The sequence below is a fragment of the Rattus rattus genome, chromosome 6 (assembly GCF_011064425.1).
Source record: "Rattus rattus isolate New Zealand chromosome 6, Rrattus_CSIRO_v1, whole genome shotgun sequence".
Taxonomy (NCBI): domain Eukaryota; kingdom Metazoa; phylum Chordata; class Mammalia; order Rodentia; family Muridae; genus Rattus; species Rattus rattus.
In genome coordinates this window covers 122,730,331-122,753,406 of record NC_046159.1, presented here as the reverse complement: position 1 = coordinate 122,753,406, position 23,076 = coordinate 122,730,331, and the positions used below count along the sequence as shown (strand labels likewise).

The window sequence follows — 23,076 nt, the reverse complement described above, 5'->3', positions numbered from 1 at the left end:
TGAACGATTTATTTGTTTGTTTGTTTGTTTTGCCCATTTGGCTTGTGAGGATGCATCGGCTGAAATTCTTATCTTTGTTCTATTATTGGAAAGGTTTTGCAGTTCATTTTCCTTAGAGGACTCTTCATAGATTTTTTTTTTTTTTTTGTCTTCCTCCTTGATCTGTAGTCCCCTTATCATTCATAAACCTAGGTGAGCCAGTTATGTCCTGTTTTCACTTTCTAGTTTTTGTTGCTTCTTGGTATTCCTTGAGCGCTCTGAATCTACTGTTTGGTGTCTACTACTAATTTGAAGATTCTCAGGCGTCCGTGATTCATTTGTCCTGCCCTTCCCACTTTTCTTTTCTTTTCTTTTCTTTTCTTCTCTTTTCTTTTCTTCTCTTTTCTTTGTTTCTTTCTTCCTCCCTTCCCTCCCTCCCTCCCTCTCTCTCTCTTTCTTTCTTTTTTTCTTCCTTCTTTTTTTTTTAAGGAAAACATTTTGCAGTCTGGTTCTTTATTTCCTTTGGCCCATTAGGCCATGAATCTGTATGGATGGGCTCCAGCCGCTCAGGCTCCTTTCTGTTAGTCCTCACAAAGTGGGCTTCTCTGGGTGGCGCAGGCTGGCGCTTCAGCTGAACCCAGGTGCCCTTCCTTTTTCTTCTGATCGTTCTCCTTCACCTACTTCAGGAAGCTGTCTCTGCTCTTTGAGTGCTTGATGTGCTCAATCCACACATTGATCCTCTTGGCTAGAATCTTGCCCTTAACTTTTTTGTTTACAATGATGCCCAGGGCATGCTGGGTGACGTTGTAGACAATTCTGGTTTTGCCGTGGTAACACTTGCAGGGCATTCCTTTTAGAACCAGTGCCCATTCCCTTGATGTCTACAATATCACCCTTCTTGTAGTATTCGCATATAAGTGGCCAAAGGAACAACTCCATGTTTCCTAAAAGGCCTAGAGAACATGCACTGAGTGCCTCTCCTCTTTCCTTTTGTGTTTGTCATTTTGACAAGTTACTGGAAGATGGCGGCCACGGCCGAAAGTCCCTCCCACTTTCCTATCATGGTAGCATGTTTCCCCATGATACATGTGTACAAATTTGCAAACTCTGCTGTAGTTGTGGGATGCTCAACTCTGCCTTTGTTACTATTGTGTCATTCTTTTTCATCTTTGTTTTTATGTTTGGACAGCTTCTCTTGTGATCAGAAGACTTCGGAGATTCTTCCCTTAGCTGCATATAGTCTACGAGTAAGCCAATCAAAGGCCCCCCTCAAGCCTGTTAGTGTATTTTGACCTTGAGAATTCCTGCTGTCTTTAAGGCTTTCTATTTCTCTGCTACTTTTGGCATGTTGCTTTCTGTTGTATGTTACATCAGTTATAACCCTTAGTGTTTTAACTATAGAGGCTTTAAGTTGCATGTTCAATAATTCTCATGAGGCTATATTATCTGAGTCTGAATCTGATGGTTGTTCTGCCCTTTCAAAGTTCGTGTGTGTGTGTGTGTGTGTGTGTGTGTGTGTGTGTGTGTGTGTGTGTGTGTGTGTTTCCATTTGCTGTATAGTGTCTTTCTTTGTATTTTGCCAGGATAATATATGATCTGGGTACTAAAGTGGTGCCTTGTAAGTCTCCAATTCCAGCTTGTGAACGCAGTTTGTCTTGCAGAACATCTGAGTGAGTCCTTTAGTAAGTCTGTGATGCTGGACTGTGAATTTTCCACGTTCTTCTATCTCATCCCTCTTCTGCTAGAGATTGATGGCTAGAGCAGGCTGGGGTTGTGGTTTCCCCTTCCCCTGGGTTAGCTAGAACTGGCGCGCGCGCGCGCGCGCGCGCACACACACACACACACACACACCAACACTATCACCCCAATTAGTTTGGGATCTCATTTTAAAAATGAATTTAGAAAAATGGGAAGTTTCTCTTGAGGACAGACTTGGTAAGGAACAAGATACTCCAGCTTGTTTCCCAATGGTTACTTTTTGTCTCCCCCTGCTGGAAGCATGAGAATTTTCCCCACTGATCACTGTTGATGTAGACAAGCTCCTAAGGGTAACTCTCTCCAACCTGAGAACCCTGTGCCCCAACATCTGGCCTATAGCAGTCAGACTTGTTGACACTCAGCCTCCTGCAACTAATAACTGAAGTTTAGACTTCCCCATCCACTGCTGGTTCCTCTTCATCAGTTCAGTTCAGAAAGTGAGATTTCTTTGTATGTGTCTAATTGTCCCTCCTACATTGAGGGCTTTACTCTGGTCTTCATTTCAATAATGCCTCTCAGTTGTTAATTTTCAGTTTTTCAGCATTCAAGTTATTATTAGAATGAAACAAACTCCTCCTAAGCTCTTTTGTTCCTCACTAAAAAGAAAAGTCAGAACATTATTTCTAAAGATTTCCCTAGTTATTAAATTCTAGGTGGACAATATGGCCTCCTCCTCCTTTACTGCCAGGTTTACATAGTTTCTGAAAGGTTTGTAAGCATCTTTATTGTCCCTGTCTCTATGTGCTGTCTGTTTTGTCCTGCTGCTTTTAGAAGTTTTCTTCAACACCGTTTCTTAGCAATTTTACTCTGAAGTGTCTTCTTTCCTAAGGACTGTGTGAAGTCCTGGCTTTTAAATCTCCTTGGATTTGAAAATGTTTTAAGGTGCTATGACTCCAAATGTTTTGTCTCTTCAGTCCTCTTCCTCTGAGACTTCCTCGGCCTATTTTTTTTAAATACAGACTAGAAGTGCAAAAGGGTTTAGGCTGTGATCTTCCAACTGTTCTTGAGGTCACCCCATTCATGAGGTCTCTTCCCTTGAGACTTAATTACCTCTTACATGGTCCATATCTTAGCACCATCTTCTTGAGATCGAGGTTTTAACATATGAATTTATGTTAAATTCATTCAGCTGTAGGAGAATTCTAACCCTTCATGAGGTTGTGTTTGGAGGTAAAATGAAGCAAATTTAATAACCTATGGTTATAAGTTGATAGAACTGGTGGCCTTAAAAGAAAAGAGAGAGGTTTCGCTCCTGCTAGTTGTATGCACCAAGCAAAAGCCAAGTGAGAATACAAGAGAGGGGAGCCACATGCAAACCCCCAAGGATCTCACACCAGATCTCAGATACTCAGGCTGGTATCTCCATCTCAGACAACCATCTTCCAGTACACTGAATGAGAAGCATTGAACTATGGCGGGCAGAGCAGCCTGACGCAAGTTTTACCATTGGTATCTTGACAATGCCTATTGATTGTATAAATCCCCAGAAATCACTCCATGAATGGAAGAGCTAGAAGGAAAAAAATAAATTAGCCTATCAAAATAGTTTGTTAAAAATTAAAAGATAAAGCTTAGTTTCAAGAAGCTGAGACAATATGCCAGTCAGGTGAATCAAAACTATAGGACAATGAAGACAAGTAACGTCTAAAAATTAATACTTTAGCAGTATAGTAAGTTTCATTTTTTTTTCATTTTATTTTGATACATGGCTTCATGATGTATTTCAAGATTCCCCTAACTCAAAATGATACTCCTGCCTTACAGAATTACAAGTATTCTCATTGCTGTGTCCAAACACCTGTCAAGAAGCAATTTAGATGAGGAAGGGTTTATTTTGTCTCAGAGTTCCAGGTTGTGTAGTCCACTGTGACAGGGATGGAGTGATGGAGGATGGTGAGGTTGCTGTCACATTGGAAGCAGGGACGTGGGTGCACTTGTGTCCCGTTTCCTTCTCATTCAGTCCACAAACCCTGGCCATGGAATGATGTCATCCATGTGTAGAATTTGTCTTTCTACAAAAAAAAAAAAGAATTCATTCTAGAAACTCCCTCATGGACATGCTAAGAGGTTTCTCTGATGAGTCATTCTAAATGCTTTGAGTGGACAATATGATCCTTCACATTTCACCATGGTTGTTGCAATAGGTTTCTGACTATTGCTTTAGCAAAGGCTCCAAATGGCCAGATTTAGGGGCTTACTCACGTCATCTCAGCACTTAAGAAGCTGAGACATAGGACCACTACTAGTTCAAGGACAGCTGGGTTTATATGTGGAGTTGCAAGGCAGCTTGTTCTACAGAATGAATTTAACAACAACAACAACAACAATAATAATAATAATAATAAAGTACTAAATGAATTAGAAATATGCTAATACCAGGCTAAATATACTCTAATTTTCTATTTACCTTTTTATTCAAGGTATGATTGATACATGGACATTATTATTAACTAAGTAGACTAAATTTAAAGTTCTAATACACTTTCAGAAAAAGTTGCCCAGGAAGGTAATATGCTAAAAAAAAAGAAAATCTTTAGAATCTAGTTATTGATTAAACAACAACTGCTAAGAATACCATAGTAAAAGGGGAAAACAATCAGACAAGATACGATCATCCTTTTGTTTCAAACTATATCACAGGGGAAGTAAGTATTAAAGACTTCCATAGTATCCATAATCTGTTTGGGATCATATTCATTACAGACAGTTCATTTACAGACCTACATTAACAATGGGATGCTCCTAAATAATTAAACTTTATATCAAAAGGCTGGTTTTCAGAGGACAGGCTAGTGTTATACAGATGTATAAGAAGCTTTATGGCACAGTATGGTCTTGAGGCCTTAGTGATATGAAAAAAAGCCACTGTACCCTTGGATTTCAGGTGAAATGTTTGGTAATTGAAATATGTACATATTATTCATTTATGTGTGTGTAGGTAGGAATTCATACATGTATAATACGTGTGTGTGTTTACATATATGCATATGCTTGTGTATATACACATACTATTCATTTGTTAGTAATTTTTCATGCCGGCTTACTTGACTTGAAATGAGTATAAAATGACTTGGATAGTAAGCATACTATATTTGAAGGGCAGAAGTGCAATTTAAATTCCTACAGATGACTGAAACAGTCCATTGCAACTATGTGTTTGGAGCTCTTCTTCTCTGTCTGTTATTTAACATTCCATTCTCCTTTTCTTTCCCTAAGCATGTGCAGGCTTGTATGCATTTACTGTTTGTAAGGTAATTGTTAATACTATAAATTTGCCCAGAAAGGGCGTAAGGGCAGTAGGCTGTTCTTATAGAGCTTGCAGCTTCACAAGAGAGGATAATATAAGCATAATAATAACGTGGTAAAGCAACGCTCTGAAGAGTGAAGCAAAGAAAGTGCTAACAGAACTCCACTCCTTCTAGGGCTAAGGCCCCAGGGGTGTAATTCAGCTAATCAGGAGGGCATAAATTCTAACTTTGTTCCATTCCTCACCGTCAGATGACAGGGCCAGAAGTCTACTCCCATTGAGATCTATGACTTTTGCTATATGAAGAAAAAAATGACTTATTCTCTGCTGATACAGACTCCTACACAGCTTGGTTAACCTGCTCTCACTTTCCTTAGGAGGATAATTGAAGTGAAGGAAGTTGCATGTAGTGATTTGGAGGTTTGCAACTAAGAAAATTCTTAGATTTAGGGCCATAGGTACCCTTTCATGTACAAAGTTCTCATTTTTAACCTACCTCGGGATACCCAGCTTTACTGATTTATCATTAATTAGGATTGAGATTTGCATTGAAGAATTTAATTCAAGTATGCTTTTCTGTATGCATTTCAGATCATTTTGGCTGAAGCAAATAAGTATAAAGTCACTGGAGAACTGAATACATACCTCAGGGAAGAGCCAACCATCCCTGCCCTTGACAACTTGGCAGGAAACCCTGCTGTGCTCCCGGGTCACAGAAATATCTTTCTGACATCACTTGTGAGAGCTGCAGGGTTTCTCTACTTAACAGCTAAGGAAATACCAATACTGCTTCCTCACTTTGTAACCATGTTCCAAACTTCTATAAGAAAAGCTCTGCTGCTTGCTGTTAGGCATTCACACTCTTAAGACTCATAAAGGCTTAGCTTCTATGTATGAGTTCTAGTTGTGCTATGATAAATGAACAGCAAATGGGGGTACAGTTAGGAAAGGAAATCCATATTAATTATGGCAAAGAAAGCAGGATGTATTGTCTCCAGAATGAACCGATGCCATTATCCCATTGTGTATCCAAGACATTTGAGAAATTCAGAATCCCAAGAAAGAAAGAAGGTCTTCAATCTTATTTTAAGGAAGAAAAGACTGAAACATTTCTTTGCATCTTTTAAATATGCCACTGAATGGCTGCCAATAGGACTTCTTCATTACTGAGCATCAAAATATTAAATTAGAATCAAGAGCCAATAGCCTACAGATGTCTGCACTTGCAATAAACCTTTTCATCACTCAAAAGAAAACAGCATTAGAAAAACAGCACTCCAGACAGGTCCAAGAATGCCTTTGCTAGGTTATTGAATCCCTTCTGCTCTGTTCTCTGTAATTCGCTGCTTATAAACATTTGACAAATTGAACAGCATACAATGAAAAGATTTTGTTGTGTGATGTTAAACTTATGAAGAAGCCATGTGAACTCATCTGATGTTATGGCCACCAGATGAGACTCTCATGGGCATTTTACCTGTAAATCTGTAATTTAAAAGGACACAAATTTTCAGACATTGACTAAATATTATTTTGAAGAAGAAAAGGTGCTGTTCCAACATTGTTTGTAACATAAAGTAAAGCAAACGATTTGCCTGTAATATGTTACTGGGCTATGCAGCTATCATGAAACATGATTCGCTTTAAAGAACAACCCAATGAATCCTCTTCACTTAACTCTTGATTCCTTAGCCTCTACGGAATAACCAAAACAAGGAGCTAAATATCACTGAACATTAACTTAATATCAGAATTTTCCACTTGAGACAACACCTTTCTCACCAACTTGACACTTAACCTCCTAAGATTTATAGTTTAGGACTAAAATTACAGTGACTTTTTGTTATCTACAAGAGAAAAATTTTGATGGTATGACTGAGTCAGAAGTGAAAGTTTTCACATTGTTTACTGTTTCTAACTGTAAAAGAAATCTGAGGGCTCTGGTTTCCTTACTAATTCAGTTTCTCCTCACCAATATAAATACCCAAATCAGAACATACATTCTATACCCTACTAGGAACATGTATTCTTGATCTCTCTCTCTCTCTCTCTCTCTCTCTCTCTCTCTCGCTCTCGCTCTCTCGCTCTCTGTCTTTCTGAATCTAACTCTTCCTCTGTCTCTCTCTGTGCATCTCTCTGTCTCTCTTTCTGTCTCTGTCTCTGTGCATCTCTCTGTCTCTGTCTCTCTCTGTCTCTCTCTATCTCTCTGTCTTTCTATATCTAACTCTTCCTCTCTCTCTCTCTCTGTCTCTCTCTCTGACACATACATATACACTCACACACACACACACAAAGTTTCATAAACATTAATTTCTAAAATACATGTGAATGGTAAGTTTAATACAGAGGATATGAGGCTATGATAGTGATATGAAATACAGCCATACAACATATAACTTCTTTAAGCCAGAATTTAAGCCTAATGTTAGAGATGGTTATTTACTATGTCAAACTCACAGTTAGTCTGTAGTTTCATTAATGCCTTTATAGTTTTGGTTCTTACTTGAGAATGTCTGTTATTGTTGTGTGTTCTTTGGAATAACAAAAGAATGGTTTTGTGATCTGGCCTTTATGACTGTATGTTAATGTGAATGTTTATTTGATCACTGCATTAGAAACCTAGGAATTAGATTCTCTCAAATGTCATCATGAGGCTGAGAATGTTGCTTCATCCACACAAAACTACAACCCACATTCATGGTTTAGGTGTCAGGATGGCCTCCAAGCACCATCAGAGAATGTTCTACCCCTTGTTGCTATTGTCTCTCTTGAACCTTGCAGTGATTAAAGATCATCTTTCTCTGTCTTTCTTCATGATTGTTTCTCTACAATAAACTTGGGAAAAGTGGGAATATTGTCTATGCAGAGTCAAGAAATCTATGAAGTGAAGAAGGGTTCTTGTCTTTTGTCTTTTGTTTTTTTTTTTTCTTGAGGTTACCAGTATGTCTTGTTTAGGTAATAGTAATAAAGTCTTATATAAGAAGGAGTGGTAATTCCAGCAGATGAATAGCTGAAGATCACTTTACCATATATCGATATAGTTATTGCATATTTTACCCATGTAATTATTATTCTTTCCTTCATTTCCTCCCTTCAGATTCATAGCACATTTTAGATATAGGCTGATCTTCTTCATGATCCCATGATTCCTTTCTTATATTACCAAACATGTGCTCAGGAAACATATACTGTGGTAACAAAGGGAATCTAAAGTCTAGACTCTAACAAATAAGGCGCTAGTGTCATTTCTTTCCATTAGGGAAAGTCAGTGTTCTATCACTACATTTAAGAGAAAGTATGCAACTGTGGGTGTGGATCAGGGTGACCCCAATGATTTGTCTGGTACTAAAGCCTTATGATTATATTATATTATATTATATTATATTATATTATATTATATTATATCCTGATGTTTTAGTAGCTCCAACCTTAAAGAGATACATGAGGGCACACTCCCCATATATTTACTATAAAAAAATAACCATAATTAATGTGGACCTCTTCACCAACAGCATTTTAATTTGTATAAGGCCCCCTCAACATCACTCTTGGAAGTAACTTTTTTGGAAAATTACATATCACTTAGTAAAAGGAAAGAAAATGATGGCTTCAAAATGCTAAGTCTCTATGCTGCAGTGTTTTTCACAGGGTTATAAGGCCATGTGCACAATCCCGCAGAAATATATGGATACAGGAGAGTGCAAAACACAGTCCTGTATCTCACTCTTCTCTGAACCACCTTACAGCAGCACTGACAATTGAAACTGGTGTGGAATGTTTCAGAGAATAAAAAATAGGCCTAATTGAGTAAAATGAAGGGTAATTTAAGATATCATACTTTGAGAGAAAATATATATCCAAATCTAGTTTAACCTGTCTACCCTCTCTTTTGAAACAAAAATTACATCTTCTAAAACATCATTAATTTATCACCCTGTTAATAAATTTTCAATTTGCAGAGGATTTTATACCTTGCATTTTAGTTCCTAACACATGTGCTATAAGAGAGTGACGAACATATATTTGGTATTTGGAAATATCTCTTTGTGGATTTAAAATAGATTATATTATAATTGATTAGGTATAATTATCTAAAAAAAGACACTTGCCATTGTTTTATATAATTATGAGTAGAAATTTACCAAATTTGAAATTGTTTTAATAGTTGAAAGGTAATTATATGTATTTTCTTTTCCAAAACTAATTGGAGGTTAACTCCACAGGAAATCGAACTGTGATTTATGACAGTACATTTGATGAGGATATTTTTAATGAAGATATTTTAGATATCCAGTGATCATGGACCTGACAGGTTTTGATGGTAGCTGTAAAGTGATTGAGGCTAGTCAGGTGATAGAAAACGTGTGAATACGCCACCTTCCTTTCGCTGGAGTGAGGTCGAAATTAGCCACAGTAATGAATGTCCTGGAGTGCAATTTCAAATGTAATGGATGATGTGTGAAAAAGAAAGAAAGAAAATGTTACGTCTCTTTAGAAGTCATTTTAAAAATGGAGCCTCTTTAGATGTTGGAAGTGTCTTGTTACTGTGCAAGTTAACTCTTTCAAGAATTTCTTCCACTATCTCTACATAGCAACTAGAAACAGCAATAAAAATCTTTAGACATTTTTTTAGTTACAGACCTGTGTTTCAGAAGAGTCTTCTCCTTATTTGCGTGTTATAAGCCTCCCAGTCACCACTTCCAGCTCCCTAAATACCTCAAGTGCTGTCAAAGGCTTCACAATTTCTTCTGCTTATGCCACCCCACTAGTGCACTAGCTAATTCTGTGTTGCCAGTGCTCTCTCTTTGTCTCTCTGTGTGTCTGTTTGTCTTTTTGTCACTGTCTGCACCTCTCCCTCCCCCCCTCTCATTTTCACCACCTATATTGCAGGCAGAAGTCTGTTCTTTACTCTCTGCCCACCATTCTTTCTTGTACTAATCCTCAAGATTTTTATATGAAACTATATTTGCAGATAAATTCTTCAAGGAGACAGCTATGGCAAGATTAAAGGTGGGAAGATGCCCTGTATCCCATAATGACTAGACTCTTTATAACAAGATAATACAAACATATACAGAGAAAAGACTATTCAAAGATATGAGACAAAGATAGGCATCTACAAAGCAAAGAATAAGCACTCTTGAAATGAAACATTCTGCTAACATCTTTATTTTAGACTCTTATCATCCAGAATTATGAAGAAAAAAATTTAAGTTACCCAGATTGTGGTACCTCATACTTTGCTGTGACAACTGTGACCACTAATCTCACTTGTCAGTTTCCAAGACACATATGGAAAATACATAGGCGAATGCCATCATTAAACCACTGAACTGAGAACGGGACCCCCGTTGAAGGAATCAGAGAAAGGACTGAAAGAGCTGAAGGGACTTGAGACCCCATATGAACAACAATGCCAACCAACTAGAGCTTCCAGGGACTAAGCCACTACCCAAAGACTATACATGGACTGACCCCGGGCTCCAACTTCATAGGTAGCAATGAATAGCCTAGTAGGAGCACCAGTGGAAGGAGAAGCCCTTGGCCCTGCCAAGGTTGGACCACCAGTGAATGGGATTGTTGGGGGAAGGGCGGTAATGGGGGGAGGATGGGAAGGGGAACACCCACATAGAAGGGGGGAGGGATTAGGGGGATGTTGGCCTGAAAAGGGAATAACATTTGAAATGTAAATAAGAAATACCCAATTTAATAAAGATGGAGGAAAAAAAAAGAAGAGGGAATCTTGATAGAATTGCCTTCATCAGAACAACCTGTGCTCATACCTGTAGGTTTTTTGTTTATGCTAATTAATGCAGGAGAGCACAGTCTATAGGGGCAGTGCCATCCTTGGGCAAGTAGTTCTAGGTTTTATAAGAAAACTGAGCAGAGCTTGGTGGCACATGCTTCTTAATCCCAGCACTCAGGATACAGAGGCAGGAGGATTTCTACCAGTTTGAGACCAGCCTGATATACATAATGAGTTCTAGCATAGTCAAGGCTATGTAGAGAAATTCTGTCTCAAAAGGATAGGAGAAGGAGAGAGAAAAAGAGAGAGAGAGAGAGAGAGAGAGAGAGAGAGAGAGAGAGAGAGAGAGAGAGAGAGAGATAACAAAACCAACCAAACAAAATCTGCCTGATCTGCTCAGGAACCAGAGACAATAAGCCAGTAAAGAGACGTCCTCCATGGTCTTGGGTCCAGATTCCTGCCTTGAGTTCCTGCTTCTGTAGCCTCAGCTATGAATTATTTTTTCCAAGTTTAAGCTTAAATACGCCTTTTCTTTCCCAAACTGGTTTTGGTCATCCTGTTTGTCACTCCAACAGAAAAGCAAACTGTAACTGTCTTAGGCAACTAATAATTTGCCACTAATTGACAATGACTTATTTGCTAGTGCATCATTTCTAGGCCATCTGGTCACAAAAAGTAAGGCATTTGTTTTATTACTGTTCCCAATATGGTTAGTAAAGTAGCAATTATTTGCTAGGTTCTCAAAAGTTATGTTTGGATGAAAGCATAACAGTTAGTGAGGAATATGCTTATTTTTCAAAGTGTAAATTTAATTCTCTTTTGTAACAGTATTACCTTTTGTCAACAATGCTGTTTGAAGGACGTTGAAAGTCAAGCTAAGAGATTCTGACTTGTAATTATCTCTATCAAGAAAATTAAATGGAACAATTCATAATTCTGAGCTGGAGGTCCCTTGAAGCATATGCGGAGAAATGCATAATATTAAATTCCATTAAAATTCAAAGTTAGTCTTAAAATTAATGCCATAACAAATCTTAAGTAATTTAAATTATCCTTAAAGTTAAACTATGATGACAATAATCCAGAGATAACTGAATATAAAAGCAGCAAGGTAGAATCAGCTATAAGGAACTGAAAAATACAAAGAGGAAGCAAATGACCTAGAGTCTGCAGTAGGTCTAGCATGTCACCTAGATGTGTGTTCTATAACATATAACTTCAGAGAATAGATCCTGATGGCATTATTTCCTTTTCCCATGGTTGTGATAAAATACTTTGACAAATGCAAGTTAAAAGAGAGTTTCTTTTAGGTCCCATTTGAAGGGTACTGTCAATCATGGTGGGGAAGTCATGATGACAGAATCATGAAGGAACTGGTCACATTTCATCCAGGGTCAAGAAACAAAAGGTGACCTAGGCTCTTGCTTATCTTTTCTTTTCCATTCATTTTAGGCATCCATTCCAAGGCATAGTGCTGTCCACAGGTAAGGCAGGTCAGGCAACTTCAATTAAGCCAGGTAAGATGTTCTTTAATAAGCATGTATAGAAGCTAACTTAATCTAGATAATCCCTAACATTTTCAAGGAATATGATCTAGGAGTGCCCAGAGATATGTCCTAAGTGTTTCTACATTCTGTCCGTTTGATAATCAATACTAAAATTGTAAGTCCAGCACTGTCAACACGTCAATAGATCACCTTTAAAGAATAACCTTTCACCCCTAAGCTCCTGGCCATCCCAAAATACAAAATATTTTCAGTCTAACTTCAAAAATCCCCGTAGTCACTAACATTTCCAATACTGTTTATTGTGTAAGTGACTAGTCTCTTCTGAGACTCTGACAGTCTCTAAACTGTGAGACCCCGCAAAACCAAGCTGTATGCATCCAATACACAAAAGCACATGTTAAGTATTTTCATTCCAAGAGAGAGAGAGAGAGAAGAGCCATAGCACAAAATAATAGTACCAATGTAAGAACAAAGCCTTGCAGGAAAAACTTCAAATTCTGAAGCTCTATATCTGGCATATGGAGCTCATCATGAAATCATCCAGGTTCCAATATGACTGTATAAACATACGACTGTTCTATCTCTGTTACCAGAGACACGCACAGCCGCTCTCTTGTGGTGGCTCCATAATATGCCTACAGATTTTCTTGGTAGACTTCCTATGATCCTCATATCTTTATCATCTTAGCGTCTCCATGGCAACCTAGATTCAACTAGCTATCTTCACACAATGGCTACTCATAACTTCACTATAGAAATTATGACCCTGTCAAATGTTATCTGTCCTCAGGACTCCTTCGCTTTTGTATATTTCTGCTTTTATTCTCTCTCTCTCTCTCTCTCTCTCTCTCTCTCTCTCTCACACACACACACACACACACACACACACACACACACACACACACAATCCATTAATCTTATATTCTTGAGAGCAACTGCCACCTGAGTCTGGCCAAATTGCTCCATTCTGAGTTGTCAGATTATAGTCATTATTTTGGTCCTTTTAACGTCTCCAGGGCTTGGACCATCCAATGGAAACCTCTACCCAACTGTTAGGCTCGTCACTTTTTTTATGGTATCATGTCAAAAATCTTGGCCATCGAGCCAACCTTCTTACTATCCCAGAAGTACAGGTCTTTTATGGTGGAAACAGCTCACACGTAGAAGAAGGTCTTATCACATGAACTAAGTCGGGGATGTTTGACCACTCATTTTGGAACTCTCAATTTCCTAAATGTTTTGAGGAAGCAATCCTGAGCATCTTTTATAGTAACAATAGACACTCTATAGCCTCTGTGATGCCAGCTGAGGAGAGATCAGTGCTTCTTAAAATTCTCCTGTCTTATAACATGTGAATAATGCCTTCAAGTTCTGCTGACAAGCTTGAAATGCAACCTATACAAACCCCCTTATATTGCAGATAGATTGACTTTTGTGTGCTTTGGTGACTCTATCTGTGAAATTACTTTCTTAGGCATTTATTTCTGAACAAGGAATGACTTTTGCAGCATTCTCCATTCAGGTTTTCTGTATTCAGATAAATTTTCATTTTTATAAGTTGGAACTCAATGAGTGGGTCTTACCTTCCGAGTGTCTTTCTTGATGTAGAGGAATTTTAATCCAGCAACAGAACTGCTGTGGCAAGGGATCACATCTAAAGACCCTCTGTGTGATATGACTGGGATGAATCCACATCACACACCTTTAATCCCTCTAGCTGTAATACATACCTTTCATTGTTCTAGCTAAAATACAGACACATCCTTAGTACACACCTTTCATCCAAACAATAACTTTTAATTGAGGAGCAGATGAAGTGAGGAATCACAGAAAAAATTGACAGAATGATTGTCAGAGATAGGATATGCCAAACTCTCAAGAAAAGAGCAGAGGTAAGGAGGCTACTTAAGAACAGTGTAGGCAGAGAGAGGCAGTTCAGTTGAGTACAGTCGAGCTCAATTCAATTGAGAGCAGTATGGTTCTTGCAGTCTGTGCAGTTCAAGTCACACAGTTCAGAGGCAGTTTTTCCAAGCAGAACAATTCAAAGAGAAGCTAAGAGAAGCCAATTAGAATAAGTCAGTTAGAGAGGAGTTTGAGCCAGAAGAGCTGAGTTGAGCCAATCAACTGTATTTCAGAAAGAGCTAGAAAGGGTGAGTTTATTTATTATTAATTTCTCAGAGGCTGAGTTATCCTATGCCTAGGCTAGGGAAAGGAGACTGGAAGCTACCACCTTCAAGGTGTGTAGCAACTAGAAGCTTCCAAGCCTAGGCCCAGAGATAGTTAGATAGAAACTCTCTGGACACAGTCCAAGCCATGGATTCATGAAGCTTGGGTAGAGAACTCATTTCATCCCTTCCTTTGGGGAATTGAGAACATTTACACCTACTGTCCCAGTGAAGGGCATACTGTTTCTCTTTAACAATTAGAGTCCTCGCCTTTTGTACTTTCCTGGTCCCAAACTTTCAATTTGCTCCCACCACTTTTCTATGTAAACTGCATATATATATATATATAACCTTCCTCATTAACTATCTGAATAGAAGTAGTAATTAATTGTTGTATTGAGATTTTCCTACCTATGGAAATTAATCCTTTACTTTTAAATTCGGCCTCTCACGGGTCCTTAGGGCACGACGAGAATTCAGTAATAATCCTCGCTACGCTATTGCATGAGTGTTTATGAGCTCAAGTCCTAAGATAACCTCGATCCCTTTGAAACCTCATGAATTGGCCTTTTGTCTACACTTTCCTCTGCATATTAGTCTTCCAATCTCCTTACAGAAGGTCCCTATTAAGCTATACTTGCAAAACTCTAAGACTTTTGTAGCCCACTGCTGTAAACTTGTAAAAGTAACTTTGATTTCCCAGATGTAATTGTCATCTCAAAGGTTTACTGCTGAAACTCATCCTTTCTAGCTCCTTCTAAACTCCGACTGGCTGGATAACTAAGCTGTTTTGGCTTAAATTCCTCTCCAAGTTGACCGATTCAAGCTGCCTTCTCTTGGATTCTGAGCTTGATCTCCTTGAACTCAAATTAAGTCTGGCAATCAGTTCTAATCTTCTGGCTTCTTCTCATTCTCTCATTCATCCTGCATCTTGTCTTTATCTGCAACCTGTCTGCAAAACTTTGCCAGAAAATCCCTGACACCCCCTCTACGGTTCTCCTATGTCTTTCTTCATGTGCTGCTCCAGTGTGAATTAGACCTTGCCTATCTCTGACCAATTCTGTCAAATCTTTGTCTGATTAGTCATTTTCTTTTTCTACCCCTCAGTTGTATGTCATTTTCAAACATGCTGCTTGCTTCTACAAACCAGCTTTACATTCATTGTTTGGGATTTAATGTGTGTTGTTCCAGCTGGATCACACAAACATAGAAGGTCCTTGGATATGATCCCTTGCCACAGCAGCTAGGTTGCTGGATTAAAATCCTCAATTCCTCTCATAAAGTAGTTCCCAAAGCCAATGAAACACATGTTAGAGTTTTTATTTTCTTGCATATTTACATTTCAAATGGTATTCCCTTTCCCTCATCTCCTCTACCTGCTCTCCCCTCTCCCTGCTTCTATGAGGATGTTCCCACTCCAACCTAAACACCCTGGCATTACACTACATTGGGGACACCAGCCTTCACAGGATTAAGGGCTTTTCCTCCTGTTGATGCTGGACAATGCCATCCTCTTCTACATATGTGGGTGGAGTCATGAGTCCCTCTACGTATACTCATTGATTGGTGGTTTAGTGCCTGGGAGCTCTGGTGGGGTCTGGTTGGTTAATATGGTTGTTCATTCTATGGTGTTGCAAAACACTTCAGCTCCTTCAGTGTTTTCTTGAACTCCTCCACTGGAGTCCCCTCTAATGGTTAGCTGTGACCAAGCTCATTTATATCAGTAGAGGTCTGGCCGAGCCTCTGAGAAGACACCCATATGTGGTTCTTGCCAGCAAGAACGTCTTGGCATCAGCAATAATGACAGGGACTGCTGGGATGGATATGAGATGGATTCCCCACGTAGAACAGTATCTGGATAACCTTTTCTTCAGTTCATGCTCCACTCTCTGTCCCTGTATTATGTTCTCCCTTCTAAGAAGGAATGAAGCATCCACATTTTGGTCTTCATTCTTCTTGGGTTTCATAAAATCTATCAGTATTTCTTTAGGTATTCCAAGCTTTTTGGGATAATATCCATTTACTGTGTGTATTCCTTTGTGACTTGGTTACCTCACTCAGGATCATACTTTCTAGTTCTATCGATTTGCCTAAAAATTTCATGTAGTCATTGTTTTTGATAGCTGAGTAGTACTCAATTGTGTAGATGTACCACAATTTCTGTATCCATTCCTCTGTTGAAGGGCATCTGGGTTCTTTCCAGCTTCTGGCTCTTATAAATAAGGCTGCCATGAACGTAGTGGAGCACGTGTCTTTGTTATATGTTGGAGCATCTTTTGGGTGTGTGCCCAGGAGTGGTAGAGCTGGGTCCTCAGGGAGGACTATGTCCAATTTTCTGAGGAAGCTCCAGAGTGATTTCAGGAGAAGTTGTACCATCTTGCAATCCCAACCAATGATGGAGGAGTGTTCCTCTTTCTCCACATCCTTGCCAGCATCTGCTGTCATCTGAGTTTTTTTAGATTAGCCATTAATACTGGTGTGAGGTAGAATCTCAGGGTTGTTTTGTTTTGCATTTCTCTGATGACTAAGGATGTTGAACATTTCTTTAGGTACTTCTCAGCCATTCGATATTCCTAAGCTGAGAATTTTTTGTTTAGCTCTGTACCCCATTTTTAATAGGGTTATTTGGCTTTCTGTAGTCTAACTTCTTGAGTTCTTTGTATATATTGGATATTAGCCCTCTATCAGATGTAGGATTGGTAAAGATCTTTTCCCAATCTGTTGGTTGCCCTTTTGTTCTAATGACAGTGTCCTTTGCCTTATAAATGCTTTACGGTTTTATGAGATCCCATTTGTCAATTCTTGTGTTTTGTTCATAGAGTTAGAAAGATCCTTTTGTGCAGGAAAATTTCCCCAGTGCTCATGTGTTCAAGGCTCTTCCCCACTTTTTCTTCTATTAGTTTTAGTGTATCTGGTTTAATGTGGAGGGCCTTGATTCATTTGGACTTAAACTTTGTGCATGGTGATAAGAATGGGTTGATTTGAATTCTTCTACATGCTGAGCATTTATTGAAAATGCTGTCTTTTTTCCACTGGATGGTTTTGGCTTCTGTGCCAAAGATCAAGTGACCAAAAGTATGTGGGTTCGTTTCTGGGTCTTCAATTCTATTCCATTGATCTAACTGCCAGTCTCTGTAACATTATCATACAGTTTTTATCACTATTGCTTTGTAATACTGCTTGAGGTTAGGGATGGTGAACTTTCCCAGTAGTTCTTAATTGTGGAGGACATTTTTCACTATCCCGAGTTTTTTGTTATTACAAATGAATTTGCAAATTGATCTTTCTAACTCTATGAAGAAGTGAGTTGGAATTTTGATGGGGATTGCATTGAATCCGTAGATTGCTTTTGGCAAAATGGCCATTTTTTACTATATTAATCTTGCCAATTCATGAGCATGAGAGATCTTTCCATCCTCTGAGATAGTCTTCAATTTCATTCTTCAGGGACTTGAAGTTCTTGTCACACAGACCTTTCACTTGCTTGGTTAGAGTCACACCGAGGTATTCTTTGTTGTTTGTGACTATTATGAAGGGTGTCATTTCCCTAATTCCTTTCTCAGCCTGTTTATCCTTTGAGTAGAGGAAGCTACTGATTTGTTTCAGTTAATTTTATACCCAGCCACTTTGCTGAAGTTGTTATTAGGCTTGGTAGATCTCTGTTGGAACTTTTGGGGTCACAAGTATACTTTCAAATTATCTGCAAACAGTGATGTTTTCACTTCTTCCTTTTCAATTTGTATCCCTTTGACCTCCTTTTGTTGTTTGATTGCTCTGGCTAGGATTTTGAGAACTATATTGAATAGTAGGAAAAGAGTGGACAGCCTTGTCTAGTCACTGATTTTAGTGGGATTGCTTCAAGTTTCTCTCTATTTAGTTTAATGTTAGCAACTGGTTTGCTGTATATGGCTTTTACTATGTTTAGGTATGGGCCTTGAATTCCTATTCTTTCCAGGACTTTTATCATGAAGGGGTGTTGAATTTTGTCAAATGCTTTCTCAGCGTCTAATGAAATGATCATGTGGTTTTGTTCTTTCAGTTTGTTTATATAATGGATCACGTTGATGGTTTTCCGTATATTGAACCATCCCTGCATACCTGGGATGAAGTCTACTTGATCATGATGGATGATCCTTTTAATGTGTTCTTGGATTCAGTTTGCAAGAATTTTATTGAGTATTTTTGCATCAATGTTCATAAAGGGAAGTTGGTCTGAAGTTCTCTTTGTTGAGTCTTTGTGAAGTTTAGGTATAAGAGTAATTGTGACTTCATAGAAGTAATTTGGTAGTGCTCTGTCTGTTTCTATTTTGTGAAATAGTTTACATAGTATTGGTATGAGGTTTTTCTATAAAAGCCTGATAGAATTCTGCACTAAACCTACCTGATACTGGCTCTTTTTGGTTGGGAGACTTTTAATAACTGCTTCTATTTCTTTATGAGGTGTTTAGATGGTTTATCTGTTCCTGATTTAACTTTGGTACCTGGTATTTGTCTAGAAATTTGTCCATTTCCTCTAAATTTTCAAGTTTTGTTGAATATAGACTTTTGTAGTAGGATATGATGATTTTTGAATTTCTTCTGATTCTGTTGTTATGTCTCCCTTTTCATTTCTGATTTTAATTTGGAAACACTCTCTGTGACCCCTGGTTAGTCTGGCTAAGCATGTATATATCTTCTTGATTTTCTCAAAGAACCAGCTCCTAGTTTTGTTGATTCTTTATGTAGTCCTTTTTGTTTCTACTTAGTTGATTTCAGCCCTGAGTTTGAAAATTTCCTGCCTTCTATGCCTTTTGTGTGTATTTGCTTATTTTTCTTTTAGAGCTTTTGGGTATGCTGTCAAGCTCCTGATATGTGCTCTCTCCTGTTTCTTTCTGCAGACATTCAGAGATATGAGTTTTCCTCTTAGCATTGCTTTCATTGTGTCCTATAAGTTTGGGTATATTGTACCTTCATTTTTACTAAATTCTAAGAAGTCTTTAATTTCTTTCTTTATTTCTTCCTTGACCAAGTTATCATTGAGTAGAGCATTGTTCAACTTCCATGTATATGTGGGCATTCTTTCCTTATTGTTGTTATTGAAGATCAGCCTTAGTCTGTGGTGATCTGATAGGAAGCATGAGATTATTTCTGTTTTTCTATATCTATTGAGGCCTGTTTTGTGACCAATTATATGGTCAATTTTGGAGAAGGTACCATGAGGTGCTGAGAAGAAGGTATATCCTTTTGTTTTAGGATGGAATGTTTACAAATATCTGTTAAAGCCATTTGATTCATAACTTCTGTAAGTCTCTCTATGTCTCTGTTTAATTTCTGTTTCCATGATCTATCCATTGATGAGAGTTGGCTGTTGAAATCTCCTACTATTATTGTGTGAGGTGCAATGTGTGTTTTGAGCTGTAGTAAGGTTTCTTTTATTTATGTAGGTGCCCTTGTATTTGGAGCATAGATATTTAGCATTGAGAGTTTATCTTGGTGGATTTTTCCTTTGATGAACATGAAGTGTCCTTTCTTATATTTTTTGATGATTTTTGGTCTAAAGTTGATTTTATTTGATACTAGAATGGCTACTCCAGCATGCTTCTTCAGACCATTTGATTGGAAAGTTGTTTTCCAGGTTTTCCTACTGGAAGGTAGTGTCTGTCTTTGTCTTTGTGTTTACTCTAAGCACTAAAATGCTGGGTCCTGTTTTTTGTATCCAGTATGTTAGTCTGTGTCTTTTTATTGGGGGAACTGAGTCCATTGATGTTGAGAGATATTAAGTAATAGTGATTGTTCCTTCCTGATATTTTCATATTTAGAGGTAGGATTGTGTTTTCTTCTTTTGGTTTTGTTGCAAGGAGATTACTTTCTTGCTTTTTCTAGGGTGTAGTTTCCCTCCTTGTGTTGGGCTTTTCCATTTATTATCCTTTGTAGGGCTGGGTTTGTAGAAAGATATGTGTAAATTTGGTTTTGTCATGGAATTTCTTGGTTTCTCCCACAATGTTGATTGATAGTTTTGCTGGCTATCATAGCCTGGGCTGGCATTTGTGTTCTCTTAGGGTCTGTATGATATCTGTCCAGGACCTTCTGGCTTTCATAGTCTCTGGTGAGAAGTCTGGTGTAATTGTGATAGGTCTGCCTTTATTTGTTACTTGACCTTTTCCCCTTACTGCTTTTCATATTCTTTCTTGTCTTGTGCATTTGGTGTTTTGACTATTATGTGACAGGAGGAATTTCTTTTCTGTTCCAATCTATTTGGAGTTCTGTAGGCTTCTTGTATGTTTATGGGCATCTCTTTCTTTAAGTTAGGGAAGTTTTCTTCTATGATTTTGTTGAAGATATTTACTGACCCATTAAGTTGGAAGTCTTCACTGTCTTCTATACCTATTATCCTTAGGTTTAATCTTCTCATTGTGTCCTGGATTTCCTGTTTTGGGCTAGGAGCTTTTTGCATTTTACATTATCTTTGACACTTGTGTTGATGTTTTCTATAGTATCTTCTGCTCCTAAGATTCTCTCTTCTATCACTTGTATTCTGTTGGTAATGATCACATCTATAACTCCTGATCTCTTCCCTAGATTTTTCTATCTCCACAGTTGTCTCCCTTTGTGCTTTCTTTATTTTCTCTATTTCCATTTTTAACTCCTGGATGGTTTTGTTCATTTCCTTCTCCTGTTTTGACTGTGTTTTTCTGTAGTTCTTTAAGGAATTTTTGTGTTTACCCTTTAAGTGTTTCTACTTGTTTATTTAAGGGAGTTATTTATGACCTTCTTAAAGTCCTCCATCATCATGATAAAATGTGATTTTAAATCTAAATCTTGCTTTTCTGGTGTGTTTTGATATTCAATGTTTGCTTTGTTGAGAAAACTGGGTTCTGATGATGCCAAGTAGTCTTGGTTTCTGTTGCTTGGGTGCCTGTGCTTGCCTTTCACCATCAGATTGTCTCTGGTGTTAGCTTGTCTTGCTGTTTTTGACGGTGGCTTGGCCCTACTGTGGGCCTGTATGTCAGCACTCCTGTAGACCTGTTTTCCTGTTTTCTTTCAGCCAGTTATGGGAAAAGAATGTTCTGCTCTCAGGTGTGTAGTCACTCCTGTCAGCTGGCTTTCAGCTCTCATCCAGGGCAGCAACCATAAGTGTCCTGCCCCTAATTCTCCTAGGCCCCTGTGCGCAGGGGTCACAGATGACACTAGGCATTTTCCTCTTGAGTCAGGAATATGGGCAGAGAGTAGTCCCCTCTTGTTTTTCAGGAGTGTGCACTTCTGAGGGTCTAGCTCTCCCCACCACGATATTTGGGTGTAGGGAGCCGTTTGACTGGTTCAGTTCAGGTCTGGGTGCAGATCTGGGTCACAGGGCTCCTGCAGCTGACTTCTTCTCTATTCCTGTGCCCGGAGGCACTGTGCAGTTTCCTCTTGGGCCAGGGATGTGGGCAAAGGTGGGTAGAAGTGGCAGTCTGTCCTGCCCTGAAGTCTCAGGATTGACCACACTTTTGTCTTTGATTTATACCAATTTGTCTTCATTCACAATCAGTAATCATCTCACTCAGCTATACTTAAAAATATTTTTATTCCAAGAATTCTTATTAGCTCCTTTAAAAAATCATTCTAAGTTATAGTCAAATGACTCCACAAATACTTTGTGATTTCTGAGTTTAGATAAGCATTCAACCTTTCTAGTTCCATTCATTTTCCTGCAAATTTCATGGTGTCCTATCCATTCATCAGTTGTGGAATGTCTATGTTATTTTTGGTTTGTGTCTATTATGAATAAACCTTCTATGAATATAGTTGTATAATTTTCCTTGTGTTATAATTGACCATTTTTGGTATATGGCCATGAGTGTTGTAACTGGGTCTTGGGGTAGAAACTCCCAAACTGATGTCTAAAGCGGTTGTACAAATTTGTACTTCCACCAGCAATAGAAAGGTTTTTCCTTTGCTCCAAATTCAAGCCAGCATGTGCTGTCCCTTGAGTTTTTTGTCTTAGCCATTCTTACGGGTATAAGATGAAACCTCAGAGACTTTTCCATTTGCATTTCCCTGGTGATTGAGGATTTTGGACGTTTAAATGCTTCTTGGCCATTTGAGATTTCTCTGATGAGAATTCTCTGTTTAGCTTGGTTTCTCCCCTTCTTGCCTGAGTTATTTGGTTTGTTTGTGTCTAATTTCTTTAGTTCTTTATATTTTGGATATAGTTCTCTGATAGTTTTTTTCATTCTATAGACTGTCCTTTTGTTCTATTGATGGTGTCCTTAGCCTTAGAAAAGCTTTTTGGTTCTATGAAGTTATAGGTGGATATCACCCTACCCACAAAGCCTTCAATCCATCTTATGGTGACTGAATGACCCGGGTTAGGCGTGTACCCATCGAGGGCTTCCCCTTCTCTAAGGGGAGAAAGAAAGAGTGATTGGGGAGAGGGATTTGTAAGGATGGGACTAGCAGAATAGGAAAGACAGAGCTATGTGATCAGATGTAAAGTAAACAAACAAACAAACAAACAAATAAACAAGACTTCAGCATTGTTTGCTGATTATCTAAATGTTTTAATTGTTTTGACTTTTCAAGATAGGATTTCTTCATGTAGTCCTGGTTCTTCTGGAAGTTTCTCTGTAGAAGAAACTGCCTGGAACTCAGAAGATCCTCCTGAGTGCTGGAATTAAGTTACACTATCACCATCCAGCTAAAATGTCTTAATTT

General features: G+C 38.4%; 1 pseudogene; it reads right to left on the bottom strand.

Annotated features, from left to right (window-relative positions):
• Positions 1-463: 463 nt before the first annotated feature.
• LOC116904442 lies at positions 464-982 on the bottom strand (annotated as a pseudogene).
• Between the last annotated feature and the right edge of the window lie 22,094 nt (positions 983-23,076).